Source organism: Leucoraja erinacea, chromosome 17, assembly GCF_028641065.1.
Source record: "Leucoraja erinacea ecotype New England chromosome 17, Leri_hhj_1, whole genome shotgun sequence".
Taxonomy (NCBI): Eukaryota; Metazoa; Chordata; class Chondrichthyes; order Rajiformes; family Rajidae; genus Leucoraja; species Leucoraja erinaceus.
The window spans coordinates 10033697-10060137 of NC_073393.1; the positions used below are offsets into that span (position 1 = coordinate 10033697).

Below are 26441 nucleotides of genomic sequence, written 5' to 3' on the forward strand. Positions count from 1 at the left end.
TTGGCAATAGACAATGTTGATCTCCTCTCATTAAGCAGCTAGTTAGAAATTTGCTGTAGCATGAAAAATAATTTACATCTGGATGCCTTGACAACATATTGAAGCCACCTGTTGTTACTTTCTTCTAACTCGTTCATATGCTTCACTGACCATCTTAATTTCGATCTACTCCTTTGGCATAAAACTATTTAGTCTAGTCATCAAGAATTTTGTTGCTTGATATCTTGATTAAATTGGAGTGCTAAATAAATGAGGACCAAAGAAGGTAAATTTTCAGTCTTCTGAGTAAATTTACTGGCTTGGCATTTTGCCCCCAAAATCTTTAAATGTTATCATTGGATGCTATTTGCATGTATTTTGAACAATTTCCCTTTCATAGCATACAGAGCTAAGCCACATACATTGTAATTATAAGGCAGGAACAGGGTACTGATTGTGGATGATCTGCCATGATCACATTGAATGGCGGTGCTGGCTTGAAGGGCTGAATGGCCTACTCCTGCACCTATTGTCTAAATCAAAATATTCCATTCTCTGCTCCTGTTTAAGTGAAACTAAGTAAGTATCCCTGGTAAAAACTTTTATCATAACCATAATGCTATTTTCTCAAAAGTTATAATCAATTTTCAAGTATGAATGCTTCAAGCAATTATTGGTAGTGGAGATTGCAAGAAGTTTTTAAATGGCAGCATTTTGTTCAATTTTGTGCAAATGATTTTTAATCAACATTTTGCTGACAAATGAAATTGAGGTTTATCTGGAAGCCCGTTCACAGGTCACTTAACTAAGTGAAGCATCACAAGGTTACCAAGTTGCATATAAATAATGTTATAATAGAGGGTCGTGCAGTGGGGAAGGCAAATAAGCCTACCAATCCATAGTCTGCTTACAGTTTTTGTGTGGCAATGCAATCTACCACAAGCAAGGGTTTGATTAGTAAGGGTGTCGGGGGTTATGGGGAAAAAGGCAGGAGAATTGGGTTAAGAGGGAAAGATAGATCAACCATGATTGAATGGCGGAGTATACTAAATAGGTCAGATAGACTATTTCTGCTCTTAGAACTTATGAACCACAAGTGACATCCATTGATCAGTTTAATGAAGGGTCTACACCCGAAACGTCACCCATTCTTTCTCTCCAGAGATGCTGCCTGTCCCGCTGAGTTACTCCAACTTTTTGTGTCTATTGAAGCAGTTCCCTACATGGAAATTCCATGAACTTAGTATGTCATACTAGGGTGCAAAAAATTACATTTCGATCTTCCAAAGGTTAGCATGAATGACAATGTGGGAAAAATAATTAATCTATGATGTCTTTTCAACCCCTCTTTCCAGTTGGCTTGATAGGCATTATCAGCAGAAACAATGTTCACACTCAAACACACGATCTGCAAGAGACCGAGAGATTGAAAATAACGAGTGCTTTGGAGCATTTATTTTTTATTCCAAGTAGCAAGAATGTGAGCGATAAATGATCTGTCAACAAAATGGAACGACAATTTAATACATAGAACCTATGGTTCCTTATTACCAGACATTGATATGCAATTGTGATGATATTCAGCTCATCTGTCAATTAGATGTCTGTATGACCATTCACAAAGTCCTTTATCTTTGTATATAACATCCTCTCAAAGAGAAGTTTTTTGTCAATCCAATTGCTTTGAATAAAGTTTCACTAAATGTTAAAACATTAGTTCACTGCCAAACCTGTTTATTTTTGAATTACAACTTGACCATTTCCTGATGGATTGGAATCAGTGACCATTCTGTCAGTTAAAAGCAACTATATATTATAGTAGGGGAGGCTGTCCCAAGTGAACACCACCGGAAATTGGAGGAGCAGCACTCCATGGCCAGAGTGAGTACCACCGGAAATTGGAGGAGCAGCACCTCGTATTCCGCTTAGGCAGTTTGCACCCTAGCGGCATAAACATTGACTTCTCCAATTTCCAGTAGCCCTTGCTGTCTTCTCCCCTTCTCAGCCCTCGGGCTCCTACTCTTCCTTTCTCCTTTCTTCTCCCCGCCCCCCACCCCCACCCTACATCAGTCTGAAGAAGGGTTTTGGCCCGAAATGTTGCCTATTTCCTTCGCTCCATAGATGCTGCTGCACCCGCTGAGTTTCTCCAGCACTTTTGTCTACCTATATATTATAGTATATCAACATGCTTGATTAAAACTGCAAATCAGAATAATCATCGTGGCATTCCAGTCCTTCCAGAAATACAGTGCCCACCATAATGTTTGGGACAAAGACCCATCATTTATTTATTTGCCTCTGTACTCCACAATTTGAGATTTGTAATAGAAAAAAATCACATGTGGTTAAAGTGTAAACACTAAACATAACTACTTTCATTTACATGACCGCTGTGTCCCAAACATTATGGTGCCCTGAAATGGGGGGACTCTGTATGAACACTGCTGTCATTTCTACATGGTGAAACCAAAATGTATAAAAATAGCCATTATTAAAATCTGACCATGTGCACTTTAACCACATGTGATTTTGTTTCTATTACTAATCTCAAATTGTGGAGTACAGAGGCAAATAATTAAATGACGGGTCTCTGTCCCAAACATTGAGGGCACTGTACATCGAAGGTAACAAAAGTAATGAATCATGCTATTTTAACTCAATATGAATTTTTCACTGGATTAGTGTCTCTTAATGGATGAAATTGTTTTAACATCTGATCAGTGAAGGTCTCAGCAGTTGACTCATTATGTTTTTGAACTGATCAGCCATGCCGATCAAGCAATTTTGGCAGCTCCTCCGTCACCATTCACATCCACCTTACCAACCATTCTTGGAAATATCACAAGTTTCAGTAGTGCTGCTATAATCCCAACACTCTTGGTTCTTGCACTTGACCACTTTCTGGTGGCCCAAGTCCACCTAGAAGTATAAACCTGTGAATTTGGGTAAAGATAGGTCATTAACTTTGTGTTGATACAACCAGCTGTTGAGTCAACAATTCTTGCTGATATAAGTAGAACACAAAATCAGAAAGTGCCTGATTGCAATAAACGATACGAGCGAGGGGGAGAAAAAATTGGAGCAGGGATAAAGAACACAAATACAATCTTAATAAAAATGATGGATCTGCCTTTATAAATGTTATCAGTAAACGGAAGCCCAATTTTATTTTATTATCTATTAGGCCCAGCTTGTGTTTGGCCCATATCCTTCTAAACCGATCCTATCCATCTACCTGTCAAATGTTTTTTAAACATTGTGATAGTACCTGCCTCAAGCAGCTCGTTTCACGTACCCACTTCCCTTTGTATGAAAAAAGTCGCCCCTCGTGTTCCTATTAAATCTTTCCTCCCTCACCTTAAACATGTTGTCGGGTTTGAGATTCCCCTACTTACTCTGGGTAAGTCTCTGTACATTTACCCCATCCCACTCATTATCTTATACACCTCTGTAAGATCGCCCTCATCCTCCCACGCTCCAAGGATTAAAGTCAGAGCTTGCTAAACCTCCTCTGAAAGCTCAGCCCCGCGAGTCCTGGCAACATCATCATAAATCTTCTCTGCACCCTTTCCAGTACAGGTACTTTGAATACAGTACTGGGGTCAAGGAAAGGGCGTTCACATCGCGGCCCTGTTTCCACCAATCTTTCCACCACCAAGAAGCGCAAGACAGACACCATTGCATGCAGATGCCGAGAAGTGTGTTCAGCTCTGGCTGAACAACTTCTAATCTTGTGTGTGGACTCAATAAGAACACAGTACTGAAGAGTCTCGACCTGAAATGTCACCCATTCCTTCTCTCCAGAGATCCTGCCTGTCCCGCTGAGTTACTTCAGCTTTTTGTGTCTATCTACATTCGAAATGTGGCCACATCAATGTCTTGTACAACTATGACAAGCTCCCAATTTCCATACTCAATACTTTGACTATTGAAGGCCAATGTGCCGAAAGCCTTCTTGACCATTGCATCTACCTGTGAACAAACTTTCAATGAACTATGTACAGTACCTGCAGTTCCAGCTCCCTTTGCTCGACAACACTCCCCAGAGTACTGCCATTAACTAGGGTCCTGCCCGTTAGACTTCCCAAAATGGAACACCTCATACTTTTTTGTATTAAACTCCTTCAACCATTCCTCAGCCCACTTGCTCAACTGATCAAGAGCCTGATACAATTTTTGATGACCATCTTTGGTATCTACAATACCACTCACTTTAGTGTGATCTAAACTTCATATTTTTACAGATCAAATGTTTGTTTTGTTGCACATGTGCCTAATATATTGTAACACATTTTTGGGAAGAGGAAGATTGACATCACTATCCACCAGGGTCGTGACAGTGACTAAACAAATAGAATGTTCATTCCGTAGTGCTGGCTAACATTAAAAGAAGAGGAAACATTCATTTCCTTTCTGTCTTAAGAATGTCCTAGGATATTTGGATCTGAGGGGCACAGAAAGAAAAATATATCTAATCTCGATGTAGAATAGTCAGTATTGTATTGGTGCCAGTAAAATAGTCATTAATGCTACTGTGGTAACAACTAAGATGCAATACTTCTTGTGTTAATGAAAAGTTATTTACATGATAATCATGAATTGGCAACTTTTATGAAAATGATTTGGAAAAGCTGTAATTTGTCCAGGAGAATTTGCATCTGAAGAAGAAGGCAATGGAAATTACCTGTAGCTGGGGCGACGAGATGAGCGGGTTGCGATGCAGCGGCCATGCTGGGAAAGCCCCGGTCCCGCGGTAATGCCCGGTAGGTCGGGGTCGGGTCCGGCGCGACGAGATGAGCGGGTTGCGATGCAGCGGCCACTGGACCATTTCCGACACTTCCCTACCATTCCTTGACCTCACTATCTCCATTGCAGGTGATAGACTTCTGACCGACATACACTATAAACCCACTGACTCCCATGGCTATCTGGACTGCACTTCTTCCCACCCTGCTTCCTGTAAGGACTCCATCCCCTACTCCCAATTCCTCCGTCTACGCCGCATCTGCTCCACGGATGAGGCGTTCCACACCAGGACATCTGAAATGTCCTCACTATTCAGGGAACGGGGGTTCTTCTCCTCCACCATAAATGAGGCTCGCACCAGGGTCTCTTCCATACCCCGCAACACTGCTCTCTCTCCCCATCCCCGCACTCGCAACAAGGGCCGAGTCCCCCTAGTCCTCACCTTTCACCCCACCAGCCGTTACATACAAAAAGTAATCCTCCGTCAGTTTCGCCACCTCCAACGTGACTCCACCACTCGCCACATCTTCCCATCTCCCCCCATATCTGCCTTCTGCAAAGACCGCTCCCTCCATAACTCCCTTGTCAATTCTTCCCTTCCCTCTCGGTCCACCCCCTCCCCGGGCACTTTCCCTTGCAACCGCAAGAGATGCAACACTTGTCCCTTTACCTCCCCCCTCGACTCCGTTCAAGGACCCAAGCAATAGTTCCAGGTGCGACAGAGGTTTACCTGCATCTCTTCCAACCTCATCTATTGCGTCCGCTGCTCTAGATGTCAGCAGATCTATATCGGTGAGACCAAGCAGAGGTTGGGCGATCGTTTCGCCGAACACCTCCGCTCGGTCCGCAATAACCAAGCTGACCTCCCGGTGGCTCAGCACTTCAACTCCCCCCCCCCACTCCGTCTCCGACCTCTCTGTCCTGGGTCTCCTCTGTTTCATTATGTTCTGTCTCTATCTGGACGATACATAATGGACGATTAAAGCAGCTTTGCTTACTTGAACTTTATTGGCTTTGTGCAGTTCATCTCTCTGCCTCTGTATCCTTATCTGCAACTGGGCCACAAGCCCAATGTCACCTCTAAAACAGTCCCCCGTACAACAGTAAAACAGTCCCCCGTACAACAGTACTTAAATAAACAATCCTATTGTTACATCTTTCTTTTTCTTTTTTCAAGTTAAGTCTCTTCCCCTTTGGTATTCTAGTGCAGCAAACTTGTACCATATGCTCTGCTCATTTACAACAGATCTAACAACATAAACAATAATAAATCAACAGTTCCACATTTTCATTTCTTTTCTTTTCCTTTCATAGTCCATACTCTAATCACTGAGTATAGTCTGTCAGGTAGCGGGGTCTGATAACTTGTCGACCTGACCTGGTGACCGTGCCTTGGTTCTCTGCTGGGCCATCTGGCGGTATGGCCGCCTCAGTCACTGTTGGTGTGGGCGTGTTTTGTGTTGGTGTGAGCGTGGTGGGATTGTGTCTGAGGTGGCGACGATTTCGTCTCAGAACACCTCCTGACTCTAACTCCACCTCATACGATCTATGGCTCACCTGTTGGACCACTCTCGCTGGTCTCCAGCCCTTGTGTGTACCACAGGGCTGTACTCTCACACTGTCCTCTCTTTTCAGAGTGTCCATGTCTTTTGCTGTGCGGTTGTAGTACTTTTCCTGTCTCTGTCTGTTGTATTTCAGTCCCTGTTCATCGTGTGTTACCTCTGGCTTCAGCAGAGTGTCCTTTGTGGGAAGCAGGGTCCTGGTCCTCCTGCTTAGGAGTCTCTGTGCCGGGCTTGTGTTGAGGCCCTGGCTCGGTGTGTTGCGATGATCCAGCATTGCCAAGTACGGATCCTGTCTCGCTGCTGCAGCCTTCAGCATCAGGCGCTTGGCTGTCTTTACTGCTGACTCCGCCTTCCCATTACTCTGCGGGTATCCCGGCGACGATGTACGGTGTTCAAAACCCCACTTCTGGCTGAAGTGCTGAAACTCTTGTGATGCATACTGGGGTCCATTATCCGAGATAACAATGTCCGGAATCCCCTGTCGGGCAAAGTGTGCCTTGAGTTTTTTGATCACTGTGTTGCTCTTAGTGTCAGGTAGATAATCGACCTCCCAAAAGTTTGAATAATAATCCACTGTTATCAGATAGTCTTTATTGTGAAAGGAGAAAAGGTCCGTTCCTACCTTGGCCCAGGGTCTGCTGGCCATGTCATGTGGATGTAGTGTCTCTCTTTGTTGCCTTGGGTCCACTGACCTACATATGTCACATTTGGCGATGAAGGTCTTGATCTCCTCGTTCATTCCAAGCCAGTATACACACTCCCTCGCTCGCCTCAGACATCCTTCTACTCCCAGGTGAGAGGAGTGGATCCTGTGAGTGATGTCCACCCTGAGTGCGTCAGGTATCACGGCTCTGTCCCCTCGGAACACTATGCCGTCCTGGAAACTCAGTTCATCTTGGAACGTGTGGTAGTGCCTGATGTCACTTGGTAGGTCCTTTTTTCTCTTGGGCCACCCTGACAGAATTCTGTTTACCACACTCTGTAACTTTGTGTCATCGTTTGTTGCAGCCCTGATGGCACTCAGCCTCTCTGCTGAAATGGGTAGGTAGCTGACCATGTTCACAGTCTCGATATCTGTCTCACTCTCTCCCTTAGTGCTCTCTGGTAAGTATGCTCTACTCAGCGTGTCTGCAAGTAGCATATCCCTGCCTGGAACATAGGTCACACTAATATCATACTGCTGCAGTCTGAGTAGCATTCTCTGCAGTCTCTTAGGTGCACTAAGTAATGGCTTTCTGTGTATATTTTCTAGAGGCTTGTGGTCGCTTTGTACTGTGACCTCTCTACCATAAGTATACTGATGGAACTTTTCCATCCCAAACACTATGGCTAAGCATTCTTTCTCTATTTGGGCATAGCCCCTTTCAGTTGGTGTGAGTGCCCTACTACCAAATGCTACCGGTTTACCTTTCTGTGTCAGGGCGGCCCCCAGTCCCGTGTCAGATGCATCACACTGAAGTGTCAACTCCTCTTCCTTGTTGTAGTACTGTAGAACTGGTGCTTTAGCGATTTTGTCTTTCAGTCTTTGAAACGCCCCTTCTTGGATGTCCGTCCATTCCCACATGTTCTCCTTGCGCGTGAGTTGTCTCAGAATCTCAGAGTCATCTGAAAGGTGGTCATAGAACTTCGACAGATAGTTGACCATCCCAACTAATCTCTGTACCCCTTTCACGTCCGTTGGCCTTGGCATCCCTCTGATTGCCCGTACTTTCTCCGGGTCAACCCTCAGTCCCTTGGCCGTGAGCAGATGACCTATGTAGGGTACCTCTTTTTGTCTGAGCTTGAATTTGTCCGCGTTCAGCTTGATGTTACGCTCTCTGCACCTGGTTAGAAAGTGTCTGACTTTCTCGTCGTGGTCCTTTCCTGCCTCCTCTTGTGTTGCTCCTTCCCCCGTGATTAACACATCATCTGCTATGACACAGACTCCTGGGAGGCCCTCCAGGGCATGCATGAGCTTTCTTTGGAACACTTCCGGTGCTGGGCTTATTCCCATCGGCATCCTTAGCCAACGGAAGCGACCAAATGGGGTGGCGAATGTGGTAAGGTAGCTCGACTCTTCCTCTAGTTTGACGTGCCAGAAGCCTTGCTTCACGTCGCAGACTGTGAATACTTTTGCCTTTGACATCTCCGGCAGGATGTCATCTATAGTTGGGAGTGGATAGTGACTTCTTTTTCTTTTTTCATAGACAATTTTCGACGCCCACACCGCTGCCACCATGTTTCATTATGTTCTGTCTCTATCTGGACGATACATAATGGACGATTAAAGCAGCTTTGCTTACTTGAACTTTATTGGCTTTGTGCAGTTCATCTCTCTGCCTCTGTATCCTTATCTGCAACTGGGCCACAAGCCCATGTCACCTCTAAAACAGTCCCCCGTACAACAGTAAAACAGTCCCCCGTACAACAGTACTTAAATAAACAATCCTATTGTTACATCCTCCATGGCCACAGCGAGCAGCACCGGAAATTGGAGGAACAGCACCTCATATTCCGTTTGGGGAGTCTGCACCCCGGGGGCATGAACATCGAATTCTCCCAATTTTGTTAGTCCTTGCTGTCTCCTCCCCTTCCTCAGCCCCCCTGCTGTCTCCTCCCATTCCCAATTTTGTTAGTCCTTGCTGTCTCCTCCCCTTCCTCAGCCCCCCTGCTGTCTCCTCCCATCCCCCAGCCTTCGGGCTACTCCTCCTTTTCCCTTTCTTGTCCCCACCCACCCCCGCCCCCGATCAGTCTGAAGAAGGGTTTCGGCCCGAAACGTTGCCTATTTCCTTCGCTCCATAGATGCTGCTGCACCCGCTGAGTTTCTCCAGCCTTTTTGTGTAACAATGGAAATTACCTTCTGTAAACAGTTAACAAATTGTGCTGACTAATTGATTTTCAGACTGGAGGTACTATTGTTCACCAGAGATTGATGCTGGTATAACAACTTTGGTAATTTTAATGTGTTAAGTATAGGTGTAAACAAAATGGTTTCAAAATATGCAAATGACACTAAATGTGTATGTAAAATGAGCAGTGAGATGTTTAGGATTAACTTCAAGAGAAAATAGATAGGCCAAATATATGAACTAGCATGTGGCAGATGAAATGTAATGCAAGAAAGGAATATCTGTATGCCCAGAAAGCAGATAATACACCCAGAGACTCGGACAAGGCAAAGGATTTGTTATGAAAGCCCACTTTGAAATCAAAAGATAATATTACATTTGAAGGCAGCAGAGGTTAATATCATAATTCTGCACTTGCTCAGTAATGTCAATTGAAATCACAAACCTGCCTTCCAGACAGGGTGAGTGAGGTATATTTTAGGCAGAAGCAATGTGGAGGGTAATAATAACAAAAGAAACAAATGTACAATAATGCAAGAACAGTGTGTCCTGGGTGAAGATGGCAGGCCGAATTTAGAAAAATATTACAGAAGCAACGTGATCATAAATGGAGCATCAAGTACACAGTCTAAGATGTAATTAACCTTTTTTTAAAACATTGTTTTTACCATGAAGGTATTGCAATCAATTTAATCGTACCACTTTGGGAAGAATGTGAAAATCTCAAGGTTTACAGGAATGATTCCAAGGATGAGTGACTTTAAGTGGAATTTTCTCCTTTAGACCAGAAATATTAAGATAAGATAACATAGTTCTTTAAGGTAACGAGGGGATTAAGAGAGAATAGAGAGGAAGATAGACACAAAAAGCTAGAGTAACTCAGCAGGACAGGCAGCATCTCTGGAGAGAAGGGAAGGGTGACGTTTCAGGTTGAGAACCTTCAGACCTATGATCTTTGCTTCAGACTAGTTAGGGAGAATGTGTTCTCTGGGGTGAAACGGGTGGCAAGATTGACAAAAGAAGTGAAGGCAACATGAGAAAACTATATTTACTGCATTTGTTTAATATGACTTTAAAAAGGGCGTGTGAGGAGGGGGGGGCGTCAGGGGGATGAGGGGGACGTCAGGGGGGGGGGGGGGGGGTGGGGAGGCGTCAGGGGGATGAGGGGGACGTCAGGGGGGTGAGGGGGTGGCAGGGGGGGATGAAGGGGGCGGGTGAAGCTGAGAGCGGTGGGCGTGTCGCTGGTGCCGAGGATCCCGAGACTCTCACAAACTATCGGAGCCCTCAATCATCTGGACCGCCGACTGCCGGCAAATCTGGTCTTCATTTTCGTGTCTGAGAATCGGACTCTGCTGAAGACTTTGGTTTCATTTCCTCATCATAAAGTTAACTGGAAGACGCTGACGTCCACATTTACTCACTGTGGCAGTGGAAGGTAGGCCGTTGCTCATCTACGAGAAAACAATGTCACGTCGAACTTAACTAGTAAACGCCGATTAAAAATGATCACAAGTTCTGACTTTAATACTGTACTGATGATGTTGTCACTGCGTTTTCATTCACCCCGTGCCTACAATGTGACTGGGGATAACTGCAGTTTGTGTGTGCATGTTCTAGAGAGCACTAGACTAGTTCATTTATTTTAGTTTAGTAACATTTGAGACGAAGTCTGGAGCCTCTTAAATATATCAGATCCAATTTGCCCAATTATTTCTAAAGTTTCATTCCTTGGAGGAAATGTCTCCGGAGTTTGTACGAAGTCGTATTCAATGCTGCCAAACATTATGTCTTGTTTTAAGTTATGGATACAAACTCTGTTTAGGTATTCCCCTGCGAGGCAAAATTGTTCACATATTTGTATAGATTTCAATTCCGTGTAACTTCATTTGCAGTTTTCTACCGTACATATTTTGTTGAAGTAAATATAACCATTCGTTGGGCCTTTTCTGAGCCTTTATTTTTTGCTATTTGTGATTAAAAGGGTGGTATGCATTGAGCTGAAGAATTTGGTTGCTGTGGAGACTGGTCTTTCCACTGGTTTTATTATCAGCAAATGCCTCTTTGTTGAACATGTTATTTTACCCAGTTGGTTTCGGAACTGCCAATAATATCTGACATTCTACAGATTTTCCTAAAACAAAATATTTGCTTTCAGCAATACTTGTTGAATCAGTCTAAGACATCCCACAGATTTTTCGCCTGAATGCTACTTCTATCTCTACTAAAGGACAAATTGCCATTTCCAAACTGTTTCCTTTGCAGTAGCTTTTATTTACCTTTTCACCTGACCACATGAGTATGCCCTTTCAGTAGCTAGGTTAATCCCCAATCCTCAGGGAGAGTCTGTTACATAGAAACATAGAAAATCGGTGCAGGAGTAGGCCATTCGGCCCTTCGAGCCAACACCACCATTCAATATGATCATGGCTGATCATCCAAAATCAGTACCCTGTTCCAGCTTTTTACCAATATCCCTTGATTCCCTTAACCCTAAGAGGTAAATCTAAATCACTCTTGAACACATCCAGTGGATTGGCCTCCATTGCCTTCTGTGGCAGAGAATTCCACAGATTCACAACTTTTTGGGTGAAAATGTTTTTCCTCATCTCAGTCGTAAATGGCCTACCCCTTATTCTTAAATTCCCTGGTTCTAGACTCCCCCAACATCGGGAACATTTTTCCTTCATCTAACCTGTCCAATCCCTTAAGAATTTTATATATTTCTATAAGATCTCTCATCCTTCTATATTCCAGCGAATACAAGCCCAGTCGACCCATTCTTTCATCATACATCAGTCCCGCGACCCCGGGAATTAACCTGGTGAACCTACGCTGCACTCCCTCAATAGCAATAATGTCCTACCTCAAATTAGGAGACCGAAATTGCACATAATACTCCAGGTGCGGCCTCACCAGGGCCCTGTACAACTGTAGAAGGACCTCCTTGCTCCTAAATTCAAATTCTCTCGCAATGAAGGGCAACATGCCATTGGCTTTCTTCACTGCCTGCTGTACATGCATGCTTACTTTCAGTGACTAATGGGCCTGGCCCACTTAGGCGACTTTTTAGGTGACTGCAGGAGACTATGCAGCTGCCACATGTTCGCTGGTGGTTGCCGGGGGTCGTGAGGAGTTCCCACATTCTGGGAACCAGTCGTGGCCTCATTATGGTCGCCGCAAATTTTTCAACATGTGGCGAATGGAGAGTACCGAGAATTCTCGTGCGGTAGGTGGGTTGCCAGGAGATCATAGTGGGTTTCCAGGAGGTCGAAGGTTCTCGTAGATTCTCGTAGGTTGTAGCCGGTGCTGACCGGTGGAAAAAAAACGTAAGCAGTAGTTTTCAGAACCAAGGATAACTGACTGGTAATGTTAATGTCCACCGAGCTTCACAGCCATGTATCTCTGGCTTCTTAAAAGTTTTCTCCATTCCTTCTCCCCACCCCCTCTTTTAAAGGACTTACCGTACACTGTGCTTTAGCCGTCTTAATTACAGCGCCAACCTTCCTGTTCATCACGGTGTGTGTCTGTATCACCTTGACTTTGCACCGTATGAATTTCACTCATACACGCTCCCTCCGCTTGCCCTGGGCTGGTGAAGGAAGGTAGGTAGGGGTGTGTGTGTGTGTGTCTCTCTGTCTCTCTCTGTCTCTGTTCCAGTTGCCGTTTTGTTAGGCGACTGTCGGCGACTTGACATTGGGACGGGCCCATTACTGGGTCTACAAGCACACCCAGGTCTCATTGGACCTCTCTTTCTCCTAATCTGACACCATTCAAATAATAATCTGCCTTCCTGTTCTTGACACCAAAGTGGATAACCTCACATTATACTGCATCTGCCCCACTCGCCCAACCTATCCGTCACCCTGCAGCCTCATAGCATCCTCCTCGCAGCTCACATTGCCACCCAAACTTTGTATCATCCGCAAATTTAGAGATTAACATCATTTAATTCCCTTGCCTAAATTGTTAATATATATTGCAAACCACTGGGGTCCCAGCGCCGAGCCTTGCAGCACCCCACTAGTCACTGCCTGCCATTCTGAAAAGGAGCTGTTAATTCCTACTCTTTGCTTCCTGTCTGCCAACCAGTTCTCTATCCATGTCAATACCCTACCCCCAATACGTTGTGCTCTAATTTTGCACACTAATCTCTTGTGTAGGACCTTGTCAAAGGCTTTCTGAAAGGCCAGATACAACACATCCACTGACTCTCCCTTATCCATTCTACTTGTTATATCCTCAAAAAATTCGAAAAGATTAGTCAAGCATGATTTCCCCTTCTTAAATCCATGCTGCATTTGACCGATCCTGTCACTGTTTTCCACAGAATAGACATCTTGTTAAGAAAGCCTGTGTGAAGACTCTTTCAACATTGGCAGTCACCAAGGATTGGACTCGTCTGCCCATCATGGACAGTGTATTTCCTTTTAAAGTTTGTTCAGACCTGCTCTGCATCCTCCGGCAGCATCTTCCCAAGCTAAATGTTCTTCTTCTATAGGTGAACCTATTAGTGAGTGTATGGTGATGTGCTTGGAGGATATGTCCTTGGTGATTCAGTCGCGGATGTACACCATGTAAGATGTGAGTGATGCAACTGTGGCAATTGACTTGGCTTTGGGAGGTGTACAACAACGGACACCCACCTGCATGCCCGTTTTTGTGAGCAATTAAATACTCTGGTAGAGGTGCGTGGTGTACAGGATTCAGCACCAATATTTGTCACTTGATGAGTCCCTTAATGTATCAAAGAACATGCACTAACCTTTACAATTGATTCTTGCATGAGTATTATGGAAGTATGCAGGATCAGCAATACATGGCTATCTAGAATAAACCGTGTTGTTGAATTGCGTTTCTGGTCTTGGCAGTGTTTCTGTAGCGATTCACTGAGTAAAACCAGGTGTTTCCTTTAGGAAGGAAATGGGGGAAGAATCTGAAGAATAACTATCATGGAAAGTTGCTGTGGACAGTCGGTAGCAAATAGAAACACTGCCAAGACTAGAAACAAAATTCAACAACACGGCTTATTCTAGATAGCCATGTAGTGCTGATTCTGCATACTTCCATAATACTCACGCAAGAATCAATTGTAAAGGTTAGTGCATGTTCTTTAATATCCCCGATTCTATGCACCATGGACATTTCCATTATATCTCGTGTGTGACAAAATTACAAATTGAGTTATAATATTTGTTTTGACATGCACTGCATTAAATATTTACCCCACAAGATTAAGTACTTATCCCACAAGAGACCATTCAAATCCCTTTTCATTGTACAAAATTACCCTTTATCAAAAGATGATTAGAGTTTGCTGAAATCTTTCTCTGTTATCATGTGTATCATTGCTTTGTAATGGACAAAATTGATATTTAGATTGTGTGAGGACCAGACAATGTCATGTGGTTTAATAAATGATGCTATCAGACAGAGTCGTACAGCACGGAAGCAGGCCCTTTGGCCTAACTCGCTCATGCCAGCCAACATGCACCATCTAAGCTGGTCCCCTTTGTCCACATATGGCCCATTTCCAATTAAACATTTCCTATCCATGTGTATGTTTGAATGTCTTTTAAATGTTGTTATTGCACCTTCCTCGACTACTCTCTTTGGCAGCTGGTTCCATGTACCCATCACCCTCTGTGTGGAAAAAGTTGCCCCTTTGGGTCCTATTAAGTCTTTTCACTTTTAAACCTATACCCTCTAGTTCTTGATTCCCATACCCTTGGAAAAAGATTCTGTGCACTCACCTTATCTATTCACCTATTTATTCCCCTCACGATTTCTTCTCCCCTCATAAACATATCCCGATTACAATTATACTTCTGTTTATTCTCTATTAATGTTAACTATAAAAATAATTTTACAGTGTTGCAACCAAATGATTACAGATGACAACTAGCTCTGCCCTGAGCATGGCATTGGCCTGGCCAAAATGTGTTCTTTTGTGACCCTACAAATAGCAGTTATTATTTTGAAGTACTTAGATATTTACCCCGCAAGATTAAGTACTTATCCCACAAGAGACCATTCAAATCCCTTTTCATTGTACAAAATGAGATATTGAACAATTTTTTTTTTCTTCGGTATTCACCAAGGAGAAGGATATTGAATTATGTGAGGTAAGGGAAACTAGTAGAGTAGCTATGGATACTATGAGGTTCAAAGTAAAAGAAGTACTGACACTTTTGAAAAATATAAAAGTGGATAAGTCTCCAGGTCCTGACAGGATATTCCCTAGGACATTGAGGGAAGTTAGTGTAGAAATAGCCGGGGCTATGACAGAAATATTTCAAATGTCATTAGAAACGGGAATAGTCCCCGAGGATTGGCGTACTGCGCATGTTGTTCCATTGTTTAAAAAGGGTTCTAAGAGTAAACCTAGCAATTATAGACCTGTTAGTTTGACTTCAGTAGTGGGCAAATTAATGGAAAAGATACTTAGAGACAATATATATAAGCATCTAGATAAACAGGGTCTGATTAGGAACAGTCAACATGGATTTGTGCCTGGAAGGTCATGTTTGACTAATCTTCTTGAATTTTTTGAAGAGGTTATTAGGGAAATTGACGAGGGTAAAGCAGTGGATGTTGTCTATATGGACTTTAGTAAGGCCTTTGACAAGGTTCCTCATGGAAGGTTGGTTAAGAAGGTTCAACTGTTGGGTATAAATGCAGGAATAGCAAGATGGATTCAACAGTGGCTGAATGGGAGAAGCCAGAGGGTAATGGTGGATGGCTGTTTATCGGGTTGGAGGCAGGTGACTAGTGGGGTGCCTCAGGGATCTGTGTTGGGTCCTTTGTTGTTTGTCATGTACATCAATGATCTGGATGAAGGTGTGGTAAATTGGATTAGTAAGTATGCAGATGATACCAAGATAGGGGGTGTTGTGGATAATGAAGAGGATTTCCAAAGTCTACAGAGTGATTTAGGCCATTTGGAAAAATGGGCTGAAAGATGGCAGATGGAGTTTAATGCTGATAAATGTGAGGTGCTACACCTTGGCAGGACAAATCAAAATAGGACGTACATGGTAAATGGTAGGGAATTGAAGAATACAGTTGAACAGAGGGATCTGGGTATAACCGTGCATAGTTCCTTGAAGGCGGAATCTCATATAGATAAGGTGGTAAAGAAAGCTTTTGGTATGCTAGCCTTTATAAATCAGAGCATTGAGTATAGAAGCTGGGATGTAATGTTAAAATTGTACAAGGCATTGGTGAGACCAAATCTGGAGTATGGTGTACATTTTTGGTCGCCAAATTATAGGAAGGATGTCAACAAAATAGAGAGAGTACAGAGGAGATTTACTAGAATGTTGCCTGGGTTTCAGCAGCTAAGTTACAGAGAAAGGTTGAACAAGTTAGGGCTTTATTCTCTGGAGCGTAGAAGGTTAAGGGGGGACCTGATAGAGGTCTTTAAAATGATGAGAGGGATAGACAGAGTTGATGTGGACAAGCTTTTCCCTTTGAGAATAGGGAAGATTCAAACAAGAGGACATGACTTCAGAATTAAGGGACAGAAGTTTAGGGGTAATATGAGGGGGAACTTCTTTACGCAGAGAGTGGTGGCGGTGTGGAATGAGCTCCCAGTGGAAGTGGTGGAGGCAGGTTCATTGGTATCATTTTAAAAAAAATTGGATAGGCATATGGATGAGAAGGGAATGGAGGGTTATGGTACGAGTGCAGGCAGGTGGGACTAAGGGGAAAAAAATTTGTTCAGCATGGACTTGTAGGGCCGAGATGGCCTGTTTCCGTGCTGTAATTGTTATATGGTTATATGGTTACTTCAAGTTCAAGTTACATTTATTGTCGCATACACCAATTGGTGCAGTGAAATCTGAGTTACAATGCTGTACAAGATACAAGAGAGTTTATTGTCATGTGTCCCGGATAGGACAATTAAATTCTTGCTTTGCATCAGCACAACAGAATATAGAAGGCATGAATACAGCCACACAAATAAAATAAAATGAACAAAACACCATAGAATTTAACATGAACATCCCCCACAGCAGAAGCAACGTTTCCCACTGTGAGATAAGGCAATAAAGTTCAGTCATCTTCCCCTTGTTCACCCGTGGTTGGGGCCTTTGAGCCCTCCACAGTCGCCGCAACAGCGGCCTGATGTTCAGGCTCTCTCGCCGGGATAATTGGAGCACTGACATTAGAACGGAAGAACGCTCTCAGCGACTTGGAGTTTCGAATCGGCCACTTCTTATTGGAGACCACGGCTTCCGAAGTCCACAGGCCGAGCTGGGCGGAGCTCCAACACTGGTGATCCCCGGCAAAGGATCCCAGGACTCCGCGATGTTAAAGTGAGCGCCGCCCGCGGCTGGAAGCTCCGCAGACCACAGCTTCATGGTGTTAAAGTCGGCAGGCCCAACACTCGGAGTTCCAACACGGCGATACCCGGTAAGGCATCGCCCACTCCGCGATGGAATACAGTGCTGCGCCGCTGCTGAAGCTCTGGCCAGTCTCCGGTAGGCCAGATGGGAGGCCGCAAGGAAGGGGTGAAGATGCGGCTCGAAGAAAAGATGCATCCTCGACCAGGAAGTGACTGGGAAACGGTTTCCTGTCTTCCTACCCCACATAAAAAAGACTAAAAGATCTCCAAAAACATACTTATGACAGACTAAAAATAACAAAAAAGGGTGAAAGGACGGACAGCTGCTGGCGAGGCTGCCACACTCGATGGCGCCACCACTCGATCAAAATGCAATCACAATTCTAGGTTATTGAGGCCATTCTATTTTTATTGTTGTTAATGAGCATTCGATTGGTTGAAATGTTTTATTGAGCTTTTATAAAAACATAACATTGTCTTGTTTATCTTAATTTAGACTTACAGCTTGATGTATTTATGACATTGAGATTGCCTTAGCTTAAGGTGATACAGAGGCAAAGCGGTTATCGCCTTTCAGATCTAGAGCCGAGTTCAATTGTAACCTCGGTTGTGGACCTTGTGGAGTTTGCATGTTCCTTTTCTGACCACAAAGGTTTCCTCCGGATGCTCTGATTTTCTCCCTTATCCCAGAGATATGCTGGTTAGTTAAATGGCTACAGTAAATTACCCCTTAATGTAGATTTGTGGTGAAAGATTCAAAGGGGGAGGGCATTAAAGTGTATGAGTGAGAGAATAAGTTGCTGGTGTAAATAAAGAATAAGGAGAGGGGGAATGGGTCTAATGCGTTTGCTTCCCTGGCAGCCACCTTAGACTAGATGCAAGAAAATTGCCTCCTAATGTGTTGTTTAAGGGACACTACAAGATGTGTTTGCAGTTAAGATGTTTTAAACATATGTTATACAGAAAATCAATTTCAGATTGGTTTGATTTGTACTATGAAGCTCCAATTATCTTGATTTTCGGTTATCATTGAGTTGGCTATGGTTGGAATAAGAAATCTCTTCTTTGGCTTAAACGGAGAGAAGCAATGATAATGCATTCAGTACTCGAGGACTCAACTTTTACCTTTCTTACATATATTATGCCTCTAGGTACCAAATACTGAATTGGACTTGCTTCTGTCCTTGTACAATTTCAGACACACTTGACATTAATAAAACTCTAAGGTTGATGAAAATGCCATGCTTTCTGGCACCTGTCACTTTGAGAATTATCAGTCTACAAAGTGTTGGACATGTGCTAATGTTTCCAACAGTCTGGACTTTCAAACCCCAAACCCTAGGGCGACAGATAGCACAAAGGGCGACAGATAGCACAATGGGCTAAGAGTTCGGCTGGCGACCGGAAGGTAGCCGGTTCAAATCCCGCTTGGAGTGCATACTGTCGTTGTGTCCTTGGGCAAGACACTTCACCCACCTTTGCCTGTGTGTAATGGAATGTAATTACGGCGGCAGGCGCGGGCACACCGCGACGCCCTGTGTCTCCCTTTCAAGGGAGATGCTAAAAATGCATTTCGTTGTCTCTGTACTGTACACTGACAATGACAATTAATTGAATCATTTCATTTCAATCATTTTTTAAAATACTTAATGCTTTTTGATTTCCAGACATTACAAAATGCACAATAAAGATGCAAGTTCCTTTCAAAGAAACATCTTGGGCAATGCTGTCTATTGTAATCTCATCAAGAAAAAGACCCAATGCTGTCTATTTGATTTATGGATGAATAGATTACATTCATTTACATCTGAGGACATCCAGTTTATATCTTTATTTTCCGTTCTCAGAAGAAAAATTAGAATTTACAGTGTTGAAGTGAAGTTTTCATATTTTAAGTAACAATGCATTAGAAATAATCTTGGAATCAATTTCTGCAGTTTCAACATAATTATTAAAAACTATTCAAATTCACTTATACCTAAAGTTGTTGCTCTGATATTTACATTTCCAAGTTTAACAGTTGAGAAGACCACAGCAATATTGAACAAAACATGTTCTATCACCGTAGCCTGTTGTATTTTTTATCAGCTTTTATGCTACTTGAGCAATTTTGCACGTGGCAATGGGATAGTTGGACCATGACCCTCTTATCCTTCTCAACGATGCACTGTGTTTGGACAGTGGGGACTCTACTGAAACAAACTGGTACATCTCCAATTATGCTTGGTTGTTCGCTCTTCGTACTTCTTTCTCCCTTTGGGAATGCTTGGACTACCCATACCAATAAACCCAATGACCTGGACAGAAACTGGTGAACCTAAACAATTAAAAGTGGTTGTTAACAGTAAGCAATCCACCAAGCTGAACATATTCACTTCTGATCAGATATGTTTACTTCATTCTCTTTTCTGCTTTTAAGTTTTCCAGCAGCGAGTATTTCTGGCAGTGTTGTGCAACTTCTCCACAATGTTTATTGCTTGGCATCATTCAAGAGTGTCCATCTGCAGGATCTTCCAGCAAGGAAGCTGATTCCTGCCCTGTTTTTATAATGACTAACTTCCTTCCTATCAAACTAACTTTTGAAAAATATAATTTTGAGGTTATGTTTAAGTGGAAATGTTACTGCGTGTAGTGAAAAATAACAACTGAATGTTTTAATAAGTCACCTGAAAACTCAGATTACTTTTTTCATAAAGGAACAGTCTGCAGTAATGTTTCAGTGACAATTTAGACTGTCATGCAATCATGAGACTTGATTTCAAGCACTAATTTTCGTTTGATGGTAAACTTTCTGCCACGGTATTGTGGAGTAAAATGTTAGCCGGAAGAAGAATCACCCTGAGTTCCTTTTGTAAAGTGCCGTGTGTTGAATAATTATGTATTGTACATTTAATCATCTTATTGACAAGAGATATGCTCTATGTCTAAAGGGACCAACTTTTAGAAAGAGCATGAATTTCAAACTACTTTTTTTTCACTTTATTAAGTAATTGATGTGAATGTAACTAGCAAAGCAGGTATTTGATTATCCACCCTAATTGCCCACAGTATGTAATCATTTGCTATTTTATAGGATAGTTAAATGGCACTCGTATTGATGGTTAGTTATGGAGTTACGTAAAGGCCAACTGGGTCAGAAGGGCAGTTTTCTCAAAGAAATTAGTGAGGCAGATGGATTTCATCTGCTGGTTCAGGAGCCAGCAGAAGCTATTTTTTAATCTGGAGAAAACAATTCTCAGGCTCCTGCACTTTCTTCCTGATGATTGCAGCAAGGAGGGCAGGGCCAGTGTGGTGTGCGTCTTTAATGATGGTGGGAGGTCAATACCTGTGATGGACCAGGCAATGTCCCTGACTTTCTTCTGTCTCTTGGGCGTTGGAATTACCGAGCCAGGCCATGATAAAGCCAGTCAGTGTGCTTTCCACTGTACAGACACCAAAGCAGACGTCTAACGTTCCACTATAAAGCTAGGCAAAGTTATTCAATTTCCAGCATGAGTCTGTGGGAAATCTAGCTGGATCTTATCCACAAACCTTTCAGAACTGCTAAAATCTGCAGTGGGCTATTGAGATTGTTGATCTGTGTGGTGTGGCGGGGGTCGTAAAGACCATATGCAGGATGAGGGTTCCCTGGCCAGCAGAAGCCCAGACTCCGAGAAGCACTCCAATCCCACAATGACAAATATCGTTTAGGAATCCTTAGGAATCCTACTTGTGTTATGACAGCTTTCACTAAACTATTGTGGTTTAAATAGTAGCAGGTGGATATATATTAATGAGTTATACCATTATTAAAAAATGATGTGGGACAGGAAAGGAGCAAATTACTCCATACACTTGGTCAGGTATATGGATAACAAAGGTTTAGGAGGAATATGGGTCAAACGCAGGCAAATGGGACTAGCTTAGATAGGGCATCTTGGACGGCATGAATGAGATGGGCCGAAAGCGATGTTTCCGTGAGCATGACTATGACTCAATGTAGATCCATCTCTCTGCCTAACTGGTATCCTCAAGTAAGAGAAATTACTTCTTCTGCCATGTCTACCATCCTATGAGAGGTTAAAAGAATATTGGTTAAATGGATATCTGATGCTGGCTTCATAGCCTTGCTCCCACAAAGCACCCACTTTCACAAGCACCAAGGTAATGCAAAAGAGAGCTCTGCTTTACAAGCCCCAGTGGATACTGTGTAGGAAGGAACTGCAGATGCTGTTTAAATCGAAGATAGACACAAAAAGCTGGAGTAACTCAGTGGGACTGACCTGAAACATCACCCATTCCTTCTCTCCAGAGTTGCTGTCTGTCCTGATGAGTTACTCCAGCTTTTTGTGTCTATCCCCAGTGGATACTGGCAGGTGTGAAAATCCCGCTGTTAATGTGACATCCCTTGTGGCACTGGGCTACACCATACCTATTACCAAGTCATGTTCATTGCTTGGACCAAGAATGACGGTGATCTGAGTTTTAAAGGAGCAACATTCTTGTGGTCCACTGCTTCTGGCCCAGTGTGTGGGAAAATAGAGGAGCAACAGGATAATCTGGTCACTGGAGCCAGACGTGTTTTTCTTCCAGAGAAACAATGCTTCATTATACAGAAACATGTTCACGAAGACAAAGCAAACCCTTCAACATTGATTACCGTTAAGAGGACAGATTGCATTTTGATAAGTAATCTTTAAACAACCCATTTGGCACCCAATGTCATGGAGTTACATAGCATAAAAACAGGCCCTTCAGCCCATTGCGTTTATACCGACCATGGTGCCTGTCTATACTACTCTCACTAGTCTGCATTCATTCCATATCCGTTAATGCCCTGCTCATTTCAAGTACCTGTCCAGGTGGCTCTTAAACAATGTTACTATTCCTGTCTCCACCATCTGGCCGCTCATTCCAGATAGCAACTATCTTGTGTGAAATATTTATCATTGAGATCCCCTTTAAACCTCTTTCCTCTTGTGTCGCCCTTTAATAAAGTTATGCCCTTTAACTTTAAAATTGTATCACATCAGAAAAGCAGTTATTTATCTTTGTTTTGCATTATTCCAATAATGAAGCCATAGAATGGGTCAGAAAATGATCATTGGTGCTATTTTAATATTCATGTTAAATAATTGAAGGCCTTATATGGTTTTTTTTCCTAAGTGTAACAATCCAAACCCACCAGAATAGCTAAAATGCTGGAAAGTTTGGGGACGGTTCCTTTACTAAAAATTATTAATTTTTCATGAAACCTCAAACCCAACCCTCCGATATACATGTTGATTTTTGTTCATTGGGGTTTGGGCACAGGCTGAATTATTTGCCTGAATCCAAAGTAAACTGACAAATGAAAAATCAACTATTAACTTTTCATCTGATGGTGTTATCCATACTGGATAATTGCCAATACTAATGTACTCTCCTGCTCTTTAATAAAAGTCAGCGTGCAGGTATTAAATAAATACTCCAGAGATTTGGAATTAATGATCCAGTAAATAAAACATGACCCCTTTAACATTGTGTTTTCATATCAGTGACTCATTTTTAACATAACATGTCACTATGTCCAATAGTTAAGTTTAGTGCATCGTCCGTTGTGTGCAGTTGTAAAACTGTAAACCCTTTGTACCAATATTGAGGAACTTTTCTATATTTTAGTGAGAAATTATGTTTCAGAAGGTACATCCTGAGGTGCTTTTAATTGTTAAAGTTTGAGTTTTTGGTTTTCTCTGTTTTCGTAGTCTAGTCTTCTCACGTGGATATTTACAGAATTTTAAATTATTTTTATTTATGAAGACGTGATTGGCATATGGCCTCGAGTGCGATAGTATAATTGTTCTATTATTTATCGGTTATTCTCCTCAGTTTCTGTACTAATAACTCTGCACTCACTTCTCTAGTGTAGCAGCGTGCTGGTGGCTATGGCTGGGTGTTATTGCTCACAGCACATTGTTCTGTTGCACTGATCCGATTTCCTTCTTTTGTGTCCCTCGCAGAAAATGAAATAAAAAAGATCCAACATTTAAACTTTCATACCGCACTCCCCAACTCATTATCTATCTCCTTTTTCACTGAACCTTAGTTTTTCTCAGTGATATCTTCTTGGCCTGGCATAGTTGATTATAGCTACCCATTGTGGCTATTATTCACAGGACGGTCTGTTCAATTATTGAGAGGATCATTGCCCCATTCTGAGAGAGGTAGCATAGCTTATGGGGGAATCTATAACTAGGTAAATGTTGGAGTAACTCAAGGGTCAGATTGGAGGACACGGAGAGGTGACATTTCTCCACGTTTCACAGAAGAAGATTGACGAAGGTTCCCGACCCAAAACGTCGCCTATCCATGTCCTCCATAGATGCTGCCTGTGTTCCACTGGAGAAAACAGCAGCAGTTGGATTCATTCAATATGTATAACGCAGAGCTGGACAGATTTTTAGTCAAAAGTGTAGTCAAGGGTTAGTGAGGAAGTAGGGGGAAAATGGAGTTGTGGCAAATAGGGTCGGTTCTTATTGATTTGTCGACCAGGCTCATGACCCACTCTTACTCTGATTTGGTTTTTTTCTTATGATCCAACAGTCACACCTTCTGGTGTGAGTCACTGAAATCTGTAAAAGATGAACATAACCAAATTTATTTTCTCCTCCATATTCCAGGGGAGCGGATGCCAACAGAAGTGTCCTCATGTTGCAGCAGATAAGATCAATTGAATCAAATCTGGTTAAAAAAACTTTGAATTTGGGATTTCCTGATCTGTGTGGCTAAGTGGTGCAGCTGGTAGAGTTGCTGCCTCAGCACCAGAGACCTGCGTTCGAGTGCTGTGAGGCTGTGTAGAGTTTGCACATTCTCCATGTGACCGTGTGGATTTCCCCGAGGTACCTCGGTTTCCTCCCACATCTCAACGATATATGGGTTTGTAGGTTAGCTGCCCTCCGTAAATTGCCCCTAGTACGTAGAAAGTGGATGCAAAAGTGGGATAACACAGAACTAGTTTGAAAGGGAGATCGATGTATCTCTAAACTAAACTAATCTACCTCACCCATTTAGCCACTGAGCCACATGGAGGTTTCATGTACATACTGTTCAAATGTCTTCCCTTGTAAGTGTTGGTTTGCGCAGAAGTTAATTCACCCAAGAGTAAACTCAAATTGTTCGGAATTTTCCAAAGGAAGCCTCGATTTAATTACAGAAGTGTTTTTTCATGATTTCTGGCTCATCTACACATGTTGTTTCCACAGCATTATGATAAGTGCTCGCTCATCTGGTGACATTTAAACAGCTACATGGAAAAACGTGACCCTCCGCCATTGTTCTTTAGCTTCTGGGAAATTTATTAAATGTCAACAACAACCAAATGCATGACTCTGATCTCAAGGACAATCCATTTAAATTAAGATTAGGTTTTTGAGAGTGACCAAAAAGAGAGCAAATTTTAAAAGTCTTCAATTATCTTGGAAAAATGTTGTCAAAGTTTACATTGTGATGATCCCGCAAAGCATTTACACATATACCAGTCTGCCGACAGAGACATTGCGGGAGGGTGCTGAACATTGCTCTTACACATCTCGCTTTGTCTTCCCAATTGCTGCCATTTTAAGTCATGGGTGTCTGGAACAACCTAGGTTCCTTACCACAAGTCAGCAGGGATCTTGTTAATATTGCAACAGATATGTGCTGTAGATCGGGCCGCAGGACAATATTTCCTCCTGAATAAAGCTGTTCCCTGTAATTCTCGGTCCCCAACACAATCCTGCTGCATTTGGGACATAATCTGGCCCAGAAGGGATGCAGAAATGCCCAAGTTTGGTTCTTACTCTGAAAATCTGCACTAATAACAACACTCTTTGTACATAAATTAGATGCAACAACACAACAAAACAGAATTAATTGCTCAAAAGCAAATTTATTTTTCTTTTATAGCCAGGGCTGCCATTTTCAATTTGGATCCAATGCATTTGGAACTTTTCCTCTTTCTCCATTTTCACATTTTCTGCCTATCGGTCTTAGTTTAGTTTAGATTGGAGATAAAGCATGGAAACAAGTCCTTTGCCCAACTGAGTCCACACTGACCATTGATCATCCGAACACACCAGTCCTATGTTAACCTGCTATTGCATCCATTCCCTACACATTGGGAGCAATTTGTTGATGGCAATTAACCTACAAACCCACACAACTATGGGATATGGGAGGAAAATTAGACACCTGGAGGAAACCCATGTGGTCAGAACAGGCAAACTCCACACAGACAGCTAAGGTCAGGATCGAACCAGGGTCTCTGGTGCTGTAAGGCAACAGCTCTACAAGTGGTGTTATTATGCCGCCTTCTTAGGATCTAAATGAAAGCAGTCTTTTTGTTTTGTTTCATTTGTTTTGCTTCACTGATGGAATCATGGAAAATTACCGTTTATTTGGACTATTTGATTTGGGCAGCTGTCTGAGCAATCCCCCAGCCTTTCTTTGTCTCCTAGGCCTTTATATGCCTCTGCTTCAAATTGTTTATTTATTCTTCCCTGTGGCCAATTATTCCCTACTCTTGCAACTCTCTGATAAGCTCCCACCCCTCTTTTTAAATGAGTTCAAGTCGATGATTATGATAATTCAGGAAATGGTCCTTCCCTTTGTACGTGACCAAAATCTTGCATTAGTTTTTTCAACTTTTGGTTCCTTTGCTGCACTATCTGTAATCCCAAATAATTCTCTGGTGTATCTGCACTCTCATTTCCACTATTATATTTCAAGAAAATAAATTATTTTTCATAGTTTTGATCCGTAACCAGTATCTCACAACCTCCAGATGTGGCCATGAATACCCTTTTATTTGCGATATGCTCAGAAAAATTATTTTCTCTACTTTCTTTTTTTGGCATTTGGACTTAACCCCTTCCATCTACTTTGCTTTTCCCCAAATGCTTTCAGCGGGTTTCATAATTTCCTTTTAGTAATTATCATTTCATTCTATTGCTCCATGATTCCCTGTCCCGTGAGGTAGTTCCC

At 42.6% G+C, this 26441-nt stretch overlaps 1 protein-coding gene across 1 annotated transcript in view; it reads left to right on the top strand.

The window, feature by feature from the left end:
- Window positions 1-10387: 10387 nt before the first annotated feature.
- Window positions 10388-26441, top strand: part of ripor1 (RHO family interacting cell polarization regulator 1) — a 210349-nt gene continuing 194295 nt past the window's right edge. Inside the window, exon 1 of the mRNA XM_055648471.1 lies at window positions 10388-10550. The gene's annotated coding sequence lies outside the window, so the exon portion shown is untranslated. The remainder of the gene's footprint in view (window positions 10551-26441) is intronic.